Source organism: Triplophysa rosa, linkage group LG7 (assembly GCF_024868665.1).
Source record: "Triplophysa rosa linkage group LG7, Trosa_1v2, whole genome shotgun sequence".
In the NCBI taxonomy this organism is placed as follows: Eukaryota; Metazoa; Chordata; class Actinopteri; order Cypriniformes; family Nemacheilidae; genus Triplophysa; species Triplophysa rosa.
Window position 1 is genome coordinate 2766693 of NC_079896.1, and position 15496 is coordinate 2782188.

At 38.8% G+C, this 15496-nt stretch overlaps 1 protein-coding gene across 2 annotated transcripts in view; it reads right to left on the bottom strand.

Moving 5' to 3' along the window:
- Window positions 1–15496, bottom strand: part of grm4 (glutamate receptor, metabotropic 4) — a 185914-nt gene that overhangs the window by 122112 nt on the left and 48306 nt on the right. The gene's annotated exons all lie outside the window — the stretch shown is intronic.

Consider the following 15496-nt stretch of genomic DNA (forward strand, 5'->3'; position numbering starts at 1 on the left):
GCTGTTATTGTAGTCCTGTGATGGTTTGACGGCTCATGCAGATCTTTTTGTTGGCTCTTTTTAAAGTACAGTGAACTCTCAGCCTCACACTGTACAAAGATAAGAGGCCACGGCACTTAATATTTTACTAGCCTGGCAGCTAGTTAGCATCAGGGGGCTTAAGCTCTGCCAAACGACAGAGATAGAACTGGAATGCGGGATGTCATGGTCTGCAAAAAGCTGTGAGACTGCATAGCAAGCAACAAAGCGAACAAAACAAACTCATATCTAAGGCCATAAATATATCGCTGTCGTTTTTGTTTTTGTGCATTGCCGTGGCAGTAACTTCAGTACTCGAGAGGACGCCTGAACACCAAATGTGTTATAATTCATGTAGCTAGCTATAAATATGCATAATCAACATAACAGGTGTTAAAGGTCCAATGTGTATTTTTTGGAGGATGCATTGACAGAAATGCAATATAATATACATAACTATGTCTTCAGAGGTGTATAAAGAACTTACATAATGAAGCGTTATGTTTTTATTACCTTAGAATGAGCTATTTCTCGTTTCGTGTAATACGCTATCTCCTTCGGCAACGTGACGACATCTTAGTTCTGTGTCAGCCACTGTAGTGCTTCGAAAGGGTGAGGAGATGGGGGTGGAGTGAGCCTTTGGTTGCAGTTCACAACCTCACCACTAGATGCCGCTAAATATCATACACTGGACCTTTAAAGAAATAGTGCACACAAAAATAAAAATCCTGTCATTATTGATTCTCTCTCATCTGATTCAAAACCCGTATATGACTCTTTCATCTGTGGAAGAGAGGATCTTTTTCCTATGTTTTGGTCCATAGAGGTCTATGTTGTTTGGTTACCAATATTCTTTAAAGTATCTTGTTGCATCCTACAGAAGAAAGAAAGTCAAACAGGTTTTAGTAAATTATAATGTATTTTCATTGTTGTGTGAACTACGTCGTAAACACGTGCTGCATTATGAGACAACATTTAAGCGCTCACATTCTTGCCTGGAGTATTTTGATTCACACCATCACATCCATTGAAAGGTTCAATAGTCATAAACATGATGTAATTTTATATGATGTGGCGGCCTACCACGGTTTAATTGAACATTCTGATCATTTCGCTCCACACTGAGATATAGTCGAAAAATATAGCATTTTGGTCAGCCGGCAAAATGAAAGCTGTAAATATCTTCCCAAACACATTTGGACTGGAGCGAATAAGCAGATATCTTACAGCGGCGAAAGGTCACACACAGCTATGGGAGTCCCGCACGGCACCAACACACATGGCAATATCTCGACGTGTTTGCTGAGGCCAGTCGCGGCCGAGAATAAACAGATATTTAAAGGTTGGGTCTGAGATCCTATAGGGAACTAGATAAATGTCATTTCACATTTCCTTAACCTTTGGACCGATAACATCACCTGCCGGAGTTGGAATTGTCGTGCAAATGCTGACTCGGCGAAATGGCATGCGATTTTCAGAAATGTTCCAGTCTAATAGAGCTTTGACAGCAGTACCTATCTACAAAACTCGTTCTCCCTGCGAGTAACGTATATTGTTGCTGACAGCGAACAGAAAAGGAGCACATGCTGCGCTTACATTACGCAGAAGTTCTTCTTCCGTGTTTTAATTACACGTCTTGCAGATGAGCTCTGTATTGATATGCCTTCGTGTTTGTTTGACTTCAGCTGTTTTTAAAGCCGGAAGTACTCCGTTTCAAAATGTGTTTTGTAGGAAATCATTTCGATGCAACGCAACAAGCTGTTCGTCTGAATATATTTACATTGAATTGACTTGAGTGCATTAAAGTCATACATTTTTTATCAGTATGTGGGGATCAAACCCTTGACCTTTACGCTGCTAACTGGATGCTTTACCAACCGAGCTACGGGAATACGAATAGGCTGCTTTGCAGATTGCATCCAGTCTGGAGATATTTAATATTTAACGTAGTGTTGTGAGTAAAACAAATTTTGGAACGAATAGAAACCAGGCCAAATCACACTTTATTGCTTGTTATTTAGCACTCTCCTGGTTAGGACACGGTGCGCAAATCTACTTAACCGTTTGCCTGTAACAATTCCATGAACGTTTTTTAAATGTAGCCAATAAAAGTAACATTAAAAATGCTTTAGCTGAATATCATTTCTTCACGCATGAGGAAAGAAATCACATTCAAAGCGCATTAAACACACGCAGAACGGGCTAACCCCCACATTCATTTTACAGTCAGCCATGCGGCTCATTTTGAAACCGGCACATCTGCGTAGAGGTGCACATTGGCAGCGGAGGGAAACCACCAGCCGTCTATTTAAACTTCAAAAGGAATCCGTGTCGGCTCTCTGATCCCAACACATTGGCACAACATTTGGAAAAACCTAGCAAATGAGGACAAGAAGCAACATCAAGAAGCAGTCTTACCCATGACATACCCATCTCTCTCTCTCTGTTCTGCAGGAGGGGTAGGCGGAGCTCTATAATTCACATTGCAGAGGAAGTGATCGCAGCGGGAAGGTGATGTAGGGAGGGTGAATAGAAGAGACCTGCACACAGGCGCACACACTCATTTACTCCACAGCTGCCTCTTCTGTCCGCAGGTATGCTGCAGTGATATCACAGCAACAGTCCAACGCTCAACCGGTTTCTGGTTTTGCTTGATTTTATGCCGGACGACCCACCAGTGTGCCAAAACTGATCACACAAAAGTAAGCAAAAACGTCGTGAAATGAAACGTATTAGTATTACAGTTGACTTGCATCGGCTAAAACTGCTGAATGATTAGGAACATAATCTTTTCTTGCATGATTTCTGTGCATTAGCGTCAGCAAGTTTTCCACACACAACCATGGACAAAACCGAGAGCTCCACCCCAGTCACCCCTTTAGTGTCAAACGTTTCATTTTTTATTTTATCATTTTCACAGGGCCCAACGTCAACTGCATGTAAGAAGCATTTTCTCCTTCCTTTTCGAAATGAAATCTATTATGATGTTCTGTCAAAGTGATTATACGGTAATTTACACTTTAACCACTTTGTTTTTCTGTACTGTGCATGACCCTAACAGTGACCTACACCCACTCGTGCACACACACACACACACACGCACGCATACGCACACAAATACTTGCTTTGAATTTATTTTGAATTCATTTTTCTCAACTCAGAACTGAAGTGCTCAAATGTATTCCTCTGAGAGCCTCTTGATGATTCTTACATAATCTAATCTTGAGTTGAGTTGAGTTGAGTTGAGTTGAGTTGAGTTGAGTTAAGAATAATTTTCTGTTGATGATACAATTAAATGATTACCATTATCATCCATATAACTAATAAGCTATGAATTTCAAATCATAGCATCTACGATCTAAATAACTTTATTTACAGTAAATGAGGCATATAAAACAATATCTTCTGCTAACCCATTTCTAATGTAGTAGATAAAGTTTATTATAATTCAGTGTTATTTAGTGACGGACACTCTATAAAATTAAATGTAAAATGTTTTCAAACTGTATAATTTATTGACGTTTATACCACGGTCTGTTTGGCTGGAAGGTGTGCATTAAAACTGTCTAATGCACAGGGAGTTCCAGTCAGTTTGATCAATGTTTAATTGGTTTAATTAACTGACATAACTGTCATTTTCACCTGTCTGATCAAAAAATTGCACTGTAAACATCAATAACAGCTTTAACTTGGCAAATGACCATGGTATATGTGGGATAATCCACAGCAAACCGTGCGTTAAAGGATTTTAATGCATGGCTAGCCGTGGATTATCCCTTACTCATACACTATGAAAAACAAAGGTGCTTTGTTCAAGCATCCCGTCCACCCGTAAGAAAGAAAAATTTGTTATTTTTAATATCTCAATGATTTCTCCTAGACATGAATGGCGACCAAATAGACACTTTTGCTTAGGTCTCATCTGCATCTCAGATATTTCACCTGCGGAAAAATGGTCAGAAATCTCACAAATGTCTCTGTCATTAGCGTTTCAGAAGAGATCTCAACCATGTCTCAAACTGAGCTCAGATTTGTCAAGTCGGCAATCGAACGTCAATATTATTGAAGATCTCAACATGAGCTCCTAGAAGCAATTTTGAAAAGAGCAACATTATCTCAACCAATAATGTACAGTAAGTCCAATACAGTGAGTGTTTTGAGAATCCGCTCGAAACAATCATTCATTTCCACTTCCATTTGGTGCAAAAATTGCGCTCCAGTTCAAGACAGATGGTTAAACAAATGGTTAAAGAAAACTGCAATATTTTCTCCACGGGAATCAATGTGCACCACGGCTATGATCAGAACATATTGACCCATCTGTCAGAAGTCTCAGACGTCTGCCATGCAGAGCAATGCGTCCACATCAATAATTCAGCATGCAACTGCAGCACGTATGTTCATAAACTTCTTCATCATGCATCGGCCCTGGCCCGCATTATTCCGCACACTTTTTTGGTTAGGGCTCGCTATCCAGCCGGTCCAAACTGTTTTGATTAAATTGTCAGTTTCATGTCACGCCGTAAGACAACAAGACAGCCTGAGATACTCTGTGTGACCATTTTCACTTGAAGATTGACAGCGGTCGATACCGCGCCATTTCTGCGCGCCCGACAGCAGCTGTGTCACTCGAGGTAGAAGAAACATATTAAATCGCGCCTTTAAACATAAAGTCTGCACCTGATAAAACACCTCTGCCTTTCCCCCCCCACAGGAGTTACTTCTCAGCCTGAAGTTTTAAAGTTTTGCAAGCTACGCGTCAGATCCGTAGAGGCGTTGTTATTTTCTGAAGGCATTTGTTGCTCCGCTGCAAAGTGAGAACTCTGCCTTTAAGAAGTGCAAATTACTGCGAGTCTGTTCGTCGGAATAAAGAAAGGACACTCTCATTAAAGCGAAAGGCAGCGAATGAAGGAATGATTCAAAGCGGGAATCATCAAAGGTAATAGTGTGGGCTCTAATGAGTGCAAAAGAGCAAAGCAAGGTGAATATTTTACCATAACAGTCTAATAAAATGCCCAAGTGATCGGCTGGAAATTAATTAACCTTGTTATGTAATGCTGGCTGAGAGTTGTTTTGTTTTGGTTTGGGGTTTTTTTCATTTGAATTCCCAAGTGCCCATTCACAGATGTTGTCAATGAACAGAGACCGTGCACGTGTTAGTGGCGCTTTCTAGGGTTAAGAATCATTAACACACCATCGCCAGAGCTGACAGAGTTACATTTACCTTTATGCATCTGGCAGACTCTCTTTTACGAAACGTGACTTACAATGCATTCTACCTTTACATGCGTGTTTACTGGGAATCGAACGCATACGGCTAATGCAATGCTTTTCCAAGTGATGAGAACACCAAATTCACCTGATGTCCTTCACATGAAATCTAATATATTATAATGAGGCTTTTGTTTGCGACATTCTGGCTGAATTGAAACCCAATTGAAACCATCACCGAAATTCTAATGGTTTCCATCAAAATACCATTAGAACCATTAGATTTTTCCATTTAAACAATTACAAAATGTATTTTTGTATTGTTTTTTGGCCATTATTCCAATATTCCGCCATATAACACCCCACCAACAGAATCCATCACGTACCAGTTGACACCATTATAGTTTCCATTAAAGCCAAAAAACTACATACCTTGAGCTTATTTGGCAAAATGAAAACCCATGACCCATATAACTTTGTTTTTTAAGGCTCGTGACTAGTCATAAGCTTTTTTAACCTGATCTCACTGGAATTTGTATGTATTTTACGAGGTGGCGAATTCGTATAAATCCGCACATGCAAATCATACAAAAACGTAAGAATATCAGCCGCCTCGTGAAATACCAACACGATCTCCCGGCAAAAACGTAACTATTTTAGCTAATTTTGGCAAATTCTTATGAATTCGTACCATCTTATTCGTACATATTAGTACGATTCGCTTTCGCGCCAGTGACATTAGGTTTAGGGGTGGGGCTTCAATATTGCTTTTTCTAGCAATCGTACGAATTTATACCACCACGTAAAATAGTTACGAATTCCTGTGATATCAGGTTGAAAATACGCACGAATTCCTGTGAGATCGTGTTGGATATTTTGACACAAGACACATTCGAACAATGACATTTGAAGTTATCAATGAGTCGCCATATTTAAATTTATTTTATGTGCTTTTGGTTTCAAACTATGAATGGTTTTATCATTTCACTTTCAAAGACATTTTTTAACCTTTTAAGATGCATTTATGTGCTTGAACATGGCAACCATGAACACTATGTATATAAATGGACGGATGTATTTTTAATCCTCATTTGTGTTTGACTTAAGAAAGGAATTGATATAAATCTGTGATGGCATTAGGATGACTAAATGATGAGACCATTTTTGGGTGAACTCTCCTTCTAACACTGAAATAATCTGATTATAAATGTAGGATATAGCGATGAATGAGCAGTCCGACAGAAATAATGAATGAATAATGTACCGAAATAAAAAAAATCAAGTCAGGGAGTGTGTTTCAGTGAATAAAGAGGACATGATATTATGCATGATCTGTCTCTCCGCAGCTGTTTGATTTCCCCCGGTTCTGAACTCCGAGAAACACTGGTGCAATTTGTCAACTGAAAATACTGCCTGAAAGACATCTACACCATCCAGAGACTCCAAGTCGCTCGGCTGCCGTGCCGTGATGCCGTCCTCCCGTGGAGCTCGCTGAAATGAATGCAACACTTATGAAAATAGAACTCTCAACTGGGCTTCACGACAGATAGCGAGCCGGGCTATTTTTGGGAGACGGAGCCTTTCGCTTCATCCTAGAACGCTCCACGACAAACTACCTCCAGCCCCCTATGCTAATTAGACCCTCTCCTGAAAAAAGGAGACCTCTTTTCGCACGGCTAACTTTTATTTTAGTAGCACACTTCAAAACCCTAGATACTGAGAGAATCAATTAAGACTGCGTGCCGTACCGATGGTCTGAGATGAGACGGGAGGAGAGCCCTGACCTAGTTTCAGGTACCGTAGTGCAGAGACGATCTTCACAGACCCGAGGAAAAATAAAAGGGTGTAAATGTAAGAGGAGTCAGACGCTCGCAGGCGCTCTCCTCTGTTTGCGCTTTTCATTATTTTTTCCCACTCGCCATCCTTCCTGACCGTTCGACCTGTCGGTGGAGTGCCAATTTACTCATTGCAGAAAAGAAGTCACCGCTGGTGTCCAGCAGCACGCTATATTATAGATAAAAGACTTGATCTGTTGCATTAAGCCTTGTGAAAGTGGCTGTTTGTAGAAACGGTGATTCAAGATTGAGCGTTTCTTCAAAGAACAACCTTCCAAAGAAAACATAATTCTCGCACATTAGAGTATTCTTAGTTACAAGACATTTGCAAGGCTTTACCTTGATGCTGAGGACCCTGGGGAAAACGTTATTGCTCAGATGTTGAGTTCTCAGTTTTGTTTCTTTTTCAACTTCGTCTCAGTTGCTCAGAAGAAATAAAAATAAGACAATTGTTGAAATACATAAATACTCTAAATGTAGATTGTAGAAAAAAATCTGGATTTGGGTAAATTTGATGAGAAATGCTTGAGTTCATATTGAGATCTTCAATAATATTCCATTTTGATGGCAGACTTGACAAACCCCAGCTCAGTTTGAGACATTATTGAGATCTCTTTTGTGAGATTTTGTGACATTTGTGCGATTTCTGGCTCAGAAATCAGAAACTTTTCATTTGCTCTCCATTTAGTCTCATCGAGGATCTTAAAAAGATCTCATTCGAGATTTTTCTTTCTTATGAGAAAAGAAATGTCAAAAGAAAAATGATGTTTTACAAATACGATATCAATCGTTCCTTCCGCTATTCCTAAACGAACACAAAAAAATATTGTAAATGACATCCAGACAATCGATTCCAAACATCAATCCCAGTATTTCTTGGAATATCAAGGAACCCTGTGTTATTTCCCAGCTGCCTAACTCTGCGGCACATCACTCAAAAGTCTCCTCGCTGTCTTGCTGTATTAAGATGAAGTGGCTTCATGTGATTGAAAGCTGTTGGTTAATGGACCCGTGAGGGGATGGAGAGGCGATCACAACAGCGCGTCTACGCTGCCGGCTTCTCAATAACGGTATCGACACGGAGGCTTCGGTAATGATTCAGAACAAGGTGGATGAGAGTGTCTCGCTTAGTCACTCAAGGTCTGACCGGACCTCGAAATTTGTGTATATGATTTATTTTCATCTTTTATAAAAGAATAAATTCACGTAAAAAGAATATGCGACCCACAGAGCAGTAAAAAGAAACAAAGCTTTTGGAAACTAAAGAGTTTGTGTTTGTTACGTAAAGCTTTTCCATTTAGAAAAGAACCCATTTCGTGCGTGTCTGGTGCCGAATATAATCCAATAGTGGTATCATTAGGACACGGCTTGGTGAAGACTAAGTAAATTACGAAGTGCAGACACCAATTTCTTGGAGGAAGTGTCTGGTGACATCTGGTCAGAGTTACTGTAAGAACGGATCTCATTCACGTTAAGCTTTTGAGTGAATGGATTCATGCAGAAGTCAAGATTCATTCATGCGGTTTTGCTCCGTTTAGCATAACATGTCAGATAAAAGATCACCTGCTTGCCTTAGAGTTTAAGAATGTATATAACTTTTTAAATTATTATTAAAAATGGAATAACAAAGTTATTATATTAAAAAATGTTCATCACTTCATAAAAATACAGTCAGTCATGGACTCAAGGCCTATTTAAGTGCTTGTGTTTCTAGTGGTTTTGAGAATGCATACTTGGCTTTTCTTGAAGACTGTGCTATGTGCACTTTTCATCATAAAAATGTTGAATGGATGTCCCTTTTTTGGGTTGCCAGACCCAAGATATTTCAGTCCATTGACAACTCAAAACCTCTATGAAAGAAATATTCTTTCACAAATGGCAAAAACGTATTTGATTTCTATACTGTGTATAAAGTATTCTTATTTGGATGGGTTTTAGCTGTTTATGCATAACTTTTTAGTTTAAACATGCCCTTCCACTCAGGTTTCCTTTCTTCACTGCATCAGGCCTTGGGTTGCCAGGTATTCGGTCCGAGTATAAATATGCATTGAAGGGATACTCCACCCAAAAATCTAAATTTTCCTGTATAATTTCTGTTCTGTTGAACACAGAGAAAGATATTTGGAAAAATGTTAGCAACTGTCATTTCTAGGACATCGTTAACTACCATAGTAGGAAAAATAATTGTATCATTGTTTTGTTCTGTTGATATATTTTTAAGAATTTAGGATAGCAAACAGTTTTAGGGCACTGTTGCAATTTTTCCAGCTACGAGTCAATAATGTACCAGAAATGTCAATTGCTAACATTTTTCCAAATATCTTTCTTCAGAACAAAGAAATGTATACAGGTTTGGGACAGCCTGGGGGGAGGGGGAGTAATTCAAGACATTAAAAATAATTAGAATTAATAAAATTATTATTTGTCCACTGCTTACAAGCTAACATTTTGGCATCCGGAGTATGTAATAAAGTAGATAACATAGTGAGCGCCAGAGCTTTTAAATACTTTCATAAAAGCCCTGAATGTTCATGCCTAGATATTTTACAACTAAAATCATTCAGAGCTTCAGTTCTGCTCTACAGGTACATCACATAACTTGTGATCTGAGGGCATGCCTGAGGCTTATAGGTCTACTTCAATAATAAAAGATTTAATTAATATAAATGTTACAAATGTAACATTTTTGTGATCAACTTTCTTCTGTTTTAGTACACTTCACTTTCAGTGTATGCCAAATAACATACATGAATCAGGAATGCAGCAGCAATAAAACACGCAAATATGACCATTCTTTTTCAAATTCTTAAAAAACAAATTAGTATTAATACAAAATCATCAAATCGTTATTTAATAAAAAAGTGAGTACGTTATGAATAACTAATATCAACTAATATGTCATTTTTGCAGACTTTGTACTTCCAAAATTATGTATATTATACAAGGAGGCCTCAGGTCTAAGCTAAAGCTAAATTATCACACATTATTTATATGACAAACATCACATCCCGACTGGTGTTTCCAATATAGACGCAACTGTCAACCGTCATGTGCGCCATCACATCAGGGTAGACTATATATAGATGAGCTAAGACTCGCTGTCAGGTTACAGATCGTATCGCACCCATCAAAGACTCGGCAGACTGCACGTCTTTGTTTAAAAGCAAAGTGGCACGTCAAACGCAGCAGCGCAACTATGACAGCGCTGTCAGCGCTTATCTTTAAAGTCCAAGTAAAATGACTTGATCACGCAGAGCTTCGAACTAAGTGAAAAGGGGGCCGTTCGGATGTCATGCACGTATCTTTCATCCAAGGTTGCTTAGAAGATACAGCCGGGGGACGAGAAAGCGTTTGCTATTCCGAGTCCGATTGGCTCAATCAACGTGCTTCCACAACCCAATCAGTGTTCCTCACGAGATCACGTTACCAAATCTTTATCCTCTTTATGAACAATCTCGCACCTTGATTTTCTCCTCCCTTTACGTGAAACAACTCATTGTGTAAAATCTTTAGTGTCTGGATTTACGCATTGGGTTTAGCGGTCCCGCGCGTAACGCGCCTTCTGCCACGACCCCCATTATTTCCCCTCTTAGATGTCACCAATTTTCCACTTAATCAGTCGCTAATTAAAATATGACTCCAGAAGCCCTTATGGGGATTGATTCCTGGGGAAAAACCCTCGAGGAATCGTATAACATGTCTAAAGAACGACTAATCAACGGACTAAATTGTCAGATAAACCCGTTTGGTGTAGTTTAATGTCGGTAGCGTCGCCTCTGTGGAGGCGGTCTCACATAAAGATGAACAGACGCTCATTTTTATCAGCGTTGAATGCAAAATGCTCTAAATTTACAGCAAACTGTCTTTGTTATCCTGACAAGTGCATTTTATGTTTTTATCACATTTTTATAAACGTTTTAGCATTGTTTACATATGCAGAATGACGCAGACAGTCAGTTTAACAATAGTCCGTTTATATAGAAAATAATAATAATAAATTAATAAATAAAACAAATAAATGAATAAATACGTGCTTTGTATTTTTGTGTCACCTTCCCATGAAACCCATTGCAGGCATTTTTTTCGTTTTCTTTGTATCTGCCTTGAGATGTTGTACACAGGTATTCATCTTCCAATTCACACATTCAGTTCCTATGATCTGATGCATAATTCATCTACGTGCTTTGTTGCATTATATGGGTTTTGTATGTAAAAAAAATGAAGGGATAAATCAGGGTGATGGATCACAATGCTAGGCTCAGGTCTCCGGTTGTCATGGAGATGGGTAGGCATGTCAGCATTTCACAGCGGCTTGTCAGAAATGGAGTGCAAACCAGGATTACGCTCTTCATCCACAAACATTTACAACAAAGATGATGTATGTGCTCCAGTCATCTGATCTGAGCCACTGTCTTTTCCAGCGTCACTGGAAACGTGGCCAGACGTCTCGTCGAGGAAGAGCCAACGCGCTTCTGGAAAGTGAAATTCCTGACAAATATATGCATTGATTTATTTTTTATCTTCGTCTGCAGTTCCCAGCATGTGCAAAGCGTGCCGTGTAAGTTTTGGTATAGAGAACACGCCGTCTGCGTTCCGAGATATGTCACTCATATATCTGCATTTAGTGGGTCGGCTGTCCAACGGAATATATTGATTTTCTATCAGATGTGATAGATAGTCAATGTCTTGATACCTTATCAATATATTGCACTGGGGATTGATAAAAGAGAGGGGACACTGTCATGTTCTCAGAAATCTTATTCACACAAGATCTTCAAAGAGAGAAAACAAATCAGTAGATAGTCATAAGTGCTCAGATATTTTCCCTTGAGAAGCAGTTACCAGAATCTAATCCCAGAAATATGACTCGCTTTAAAAAGATCGTTCAGCCAAAAATGAGAAAAATGAAAAATCGTTCATCGTGTACTCACCCTCAAGTCTTTCCAAAGGCATTATGGTAACCAAAAGGTAACCCTTTTCTGCAGAACACAAAAGAAGATATTTGGTGAAGAATTTTGGTATGGAAACAACATTGACCACCATTGTATGAACCAAAATCACATTTTTTGTGGTTGAGACATTTCTCCAAATTGAGACATTTCTCCAAATATCTTCTGTTGTGTTCCATAGAAGAAAGAGTCATATACATGAATGACATGAGGGTAAATAAAACATGACAGAATTTTCTTTTTTTTTACTTTAAAGAATCATAGTTATATTAAAATATTGATATATTCATAATTTCTGAGGATTACAAAGGAGCTTGGCCTGATACATCGTGCCATCAAATCCAAAGTAAAATATTTCTTAAAATATGAAAATTTTGCATAAAATATGATTTTTATTTTTTTAATTTAACAATTTATTTCAATATTTTTAAATAATACAAAAACGTCTATCAATCATAAACTATTTAAATATTTATTCTATGAAAATGACAATGCATTTTGCACAAATTTTCGGTTTGTTTGATCGTTTCCAGCATGGCAATTTAGCCACTAATGAAGTTTTTTTCAAAAGGTAGTGCACTTGGTTACCAAGGAGACAAGGATGTCAGTGAAGAGCTTGCTTGAGATGAAATCTGTGATGTGTGAAGAATCAAAGAAAAATCAAATATCACCTGAGAACAGAATATCACTTCATCTGGGACTGGGTAAAATGTTGTTTACTTCTATTCTGAATATATAAAACACCTAAGACATAAAAGAATGTGACTCTTTTCTATGTTCTGTCTCGGTTGTTTTCAACAGACAATGATATCAACAAAACCTCTTGAGATGCTGTAGAAAACAGAACTGTTGGTTCAGGAAAAAAAACTGACGGAACAAGACAAAATTGATTTTTTTCTTGTCTTTATCTTATAAAAGCACTGAATGAATGACCACAATCACAGAACAATGAATGAAACCAAACTGAGTTAAGTATTTTAAAACGGTGATAAAAATGTACAGCAGAATTTATGCATGGATATAAAATGAATGTATAGAGGCAATGTTTGAAGATAAAATAGGGAAATGTTGTAAAAATCACTTTGAAGTAGCCTATAACAGAAATACATAAATGAACTCATTTTTCTGTTTAAGCGTAGAACAAGGAGTTAAAAAATCCTGACAGTGCAGAGTGAATCACAGGCGAGATAATAGTTTAGAAAGAAAAGTGAAAGTAGAACAAGAAAATAAAGTTTTTCCAGAAAAAAGCACACAGAAGTCTTTTGCTGCACACTCAGTGTGATCTATATATGTCAGTTTAATGCAGCAAAGCAAAGATGAAATGTGCTGGGCCTAATTCCCACCATTTTATTATTCATCTGCTGGGAGAACGTTGGTAGTGTGTTAGACAAAAATGCATTTAAATGCAAGGTTGGAAAATAAAAAGTAAACAAATATGTTTGTGTGTGTGTTTTTTATTTAAAGGGTGTGCTTTTTATGTCATCATTTACTCACCCTCCAGTTGTTTCAAATCCTTAAAAATGTCTTTGTTCTGATGAACACAGAGAAAGATATTCGGAAGAATGCTTGTAATCAAATAGTTCTTGGCCAACGGTAGTCAGAAGTGGCCCAGAAGGGCATGCTTTCCTACATTCTTCAAAATATTATTTTGTGTTCCACAGAACTAAGACATTTATAAAGCAAGAGAGAGACAGAGAGAGAGAGAGAGAGAGAGAGAGAGAGAGAGAGAGAGAGAGAGAGAGAAAGAGAGAGAGAGAGAAGAGAGAGAGAGAGAGAGAGAGAGAGAGAGAGAGAGAGTGAGAGAGAGAGAGAGAAGATGAGAGAGAGTGAGAGAGAGAAGAGAGACAGAGAGAGAGAGAGAGAGGAGAGAGAGAGAGAGAGAGAGAGAGAGAGAGAGAACAGAAGAGAGAGAGAGAGCAGAAGAGAGAGAGAAGGAGAAAGTGAGAATGAGACAGGAGAGAAGAGAGAGAGAGGAGAGGAGAGAGAGAGAGAGGAGAGAGAGAGAGAGAGAGAGAGAGAGAGAGAGAGAGAGAGAGAGAGAGAGAGAGAGAGAGAGAGAGAGAGAGAGAGAGAGAGAGAGAGAGAGAAGAGAGAGAGAGAGAGAGAGAGAGAGAGAGAGAGAGAGAGAAAGTGAGAGAGAGACAGAGAGAGAGACAGAGACAGAGAGACAGACAGAGAGAGTGAAAATGAGAGAGAGACAGAGGGCGAGAGAGAGAGAGAGAGAGAGAGAGAGAGAGACCTGATGCTTCCAATATATATACATAACATTATATTACTGTATATTACTTTATTTGTGTTACTTAAATGTATATATTGCTTTTGTAAATCTTCGTTTAAATTACACTCTATTTCTCTTTTTATATATTTACATATATCATAAACGTTTTTAAGTTGCACTACAAACATCACACTTTATTTTATTTTATCCTATTTTATTTTATTTTATTAACATAATTATCTTTATTTTCTTGCACTATTTGTACGCAGCCCGGCTGCAAATGCTTTGGCAATAGGAATGTACATTTGGTCATACCAATAAAGCACACTTAAATTGAAACTGAAAGAGAGAGAGAGATTTTTGTTGCTATAGCATCAGAACCAAATCTTTAAACAGTACATGCCTTGAGAGATTTTTCGAATCAGAATAATCCTTTTGGCATTGATGGTTTCTACAGTTAATCCATTGGCAGTGAGACACAGCTGAAAGTTTGTTCCATACAAATTTACACCTCAGGCCTTCCAAACATGTTCCAGGAACTGAGCAGACCTCCTCTCTATTATAAAGCAACAGACCTTGTGTCAAAGCCAGTGCCCACGACAGGGTTTTCAGCAGCTGCATTTAACGTCCCTGATAACCCAGCGCTCCATTCACAGGACCGCCCCGGAGGAACCGCAAGTCAAGATGAACAGTGAGAGGTGTAGCTCGAAACATCATCGCCTTGTCAGGAACAATGTGACTGAGATAGGAAAACCTTTTTTGGAGGGTCACGCTGCGCCCCCGACAGAGCCGTTTGAATTAAACTTCGTCTGTCACGATCGCATTATAATCGCAGGTCAAACGCCAACGACTGTCACGACCTAAAAGTCAAAAGATTCAGCACTGAATTCTTTCAAGTTTCATTATTCAGAGATGTATTTTGCTACAATTTTATACTTAATGAGGCAATAAAAGTGCTTAAGAATGAAAGGTGAAGCGACGGTATTATAAAAAGGGAATCCGAAATCTAATTAAATTTAGATGACAAGTTCATTCAAATCCAGTTCTGCTCCATTCGTTAGTCAAAGCCACTCGATGTACGGCCGAAGTCCAACCTCCCATCAGCCTTTGTACCTCACATAATTTCTGACAGAGATTTTCCTGTACCGCCGTGTGCCCACCCAGGCGGGCTCTGTTTTCCGAGCCCTTCGAGGCCATCGAAGGTTGGGTCTCGGGAGACGACTGTTCCCGCTGTAGAGCTCGACCAGTGACTGCCTCGTTACGCT